The 1,432-nt window shown below is 44.5% G+C and overlaps 1 non-coding gene across 1 annotated transcript; it reads right to left on the bottom strand.

Moving 5' to 3' along the window:
- Nucleotides 1–606: 606 nt before the first annotated feature.
- Nucleotides 607–714, bottom strand: LOC125174237 (U6 spliceosomal RNA). Its single transcript, XR_007155353.1, has one exon. It is a non-coding gene; the product is annotated as a U6 spliceosomal RNA (small nuclear RNA).
- Nucleotides 715–1,432: the final 718 nt, after the last annotated feature.

Here is a 1,432-nt window from a genome sequence, read left to right as displayed (position 1 = left end):
TATGGGACTAATTCAAAGATATCTTAGGTGAAAATGACAGGAACTGTTCACTGTGGCAATTGCCAAACACATTGAGAAGGCAGAAAGAAGGTGTTGATCCTGAGAACCTCCTCGAAGCTAGGCTGCTTCCTCAGGCCCCCAGGCCCTCGCTCAGCTAGGAACTGAACTCCGAAATGCTCCCGCCTTCTCTGCCAGTCGCAGCACCAAAACCTTTATTTGTGCGGTTGTCAGTAGTTGCCACAGAGGAAGCAATCTGTACTGATCCAAGCAAGAAACAATACAAAACTCTTGGCCCATGGAATTAGTTAACTAAGTTACAGTTCAATCCCAGCGTCACCAGTACCTCGTCTCAGTTTCCCCTTCACGAGAATGAAGATAGCAAATATAACTGCCTCTTGCAATAATTATAAGGAATAAATGAGAGAGCAATGTATGCAAATGGGCCAGATGTGAGATGTGGCCTGCAGATACAGTACGTAAAGAGCTAAGCACTAAATTTAAACTCAAACTTGACTTAAATTTGACTTTGAACTTAGATTGTCCAAATCTAAGACATGCATGGCATCTTATCATTTATAATCTGTAGGACAGTAGATAATCGTTCACTGTTAGGACACTATTCTCACGAATCTATGTGTCACCCCTGCCCAGGGACCCTGCCAGTCTTCTCTGCGTCGGTCCAATTTTAGTCACGTGTGCTGCCGAAGCGAGCACACAACAGTACTCTCAATGAGCATAAACCCCTAACGGGTTTTCCAAGAATTCTTTCCATCGTATAAGATTCCACGTGAAGAGTAGGTTTGGGGATGCATACGGCATTGTGCAGGCAACTTGCAGAACTGCTAAAGCCAGCCAGGGAACACAGACGGCGGAGAGGGTCGGTATCAAGCCCGAGAGTGTCCCTCAGATCAGGTAGAAAGGAAATCATGTGCTTTTGCTTCCGTTAGACTAATTCTTGTCCCCGCACCAATAAACAAGCCACTTAGCAAATTTATTTTAATTCAAACCTTAATGGCATTCAGAGCAACATTCTACAGAAGTTAACAGCTCTCCTGACAAGCAGCAGCAGATTGTGTGGCCCTAATATGCAGCTAAGTATTTTGAGCTACTCAGACATCTGGCCCCAGAGAAACAGCTGGAAAAGCAAAACTATTAACCTTTTGTTTGCAGTGAGAGCTTTCCCAATAGATGCCAAAACATGGTGGTAGACTCGGAAATACCTCGTAGTGATTCAGACAGCTCTTCTAATGGCAGGTGATGGTGTCGTGCCTTCTTTCCCTCCTTGTTGGGAAAGAGAATATTGTCTAGTTTGTCACCTATTTGATCTGCGTTATTTTTACGTACACCTGTTACGTACGCTGAGCTCACCACACGCAGGCAGAGAAAGGCTTTATAGACCAGAACAGTCTACCACGTCTAAAATCAAAGAAGC

Source organism: Prionailurus viverrinus, chromosome C1 (genome assembly GCF_022837055.1).
Source record: "Prionailurus viverrinus isolate Anna chromosome C1, UM_Priviv_1.0, whole genome shotgun sequence".
Classification (NCBI taxonomy): domain Eukaryota; kingdom Metazoa; phylum Chordata; class Mammalia; order Carnivora; family Felidae; genus Prionailurus; species Prionailurus viverrinus.
The sequence above is the reverse complement of the archived record's forward strand: the minus strand, read 5'-3'. Positions and strand labels throughout refer to the sequence as shown.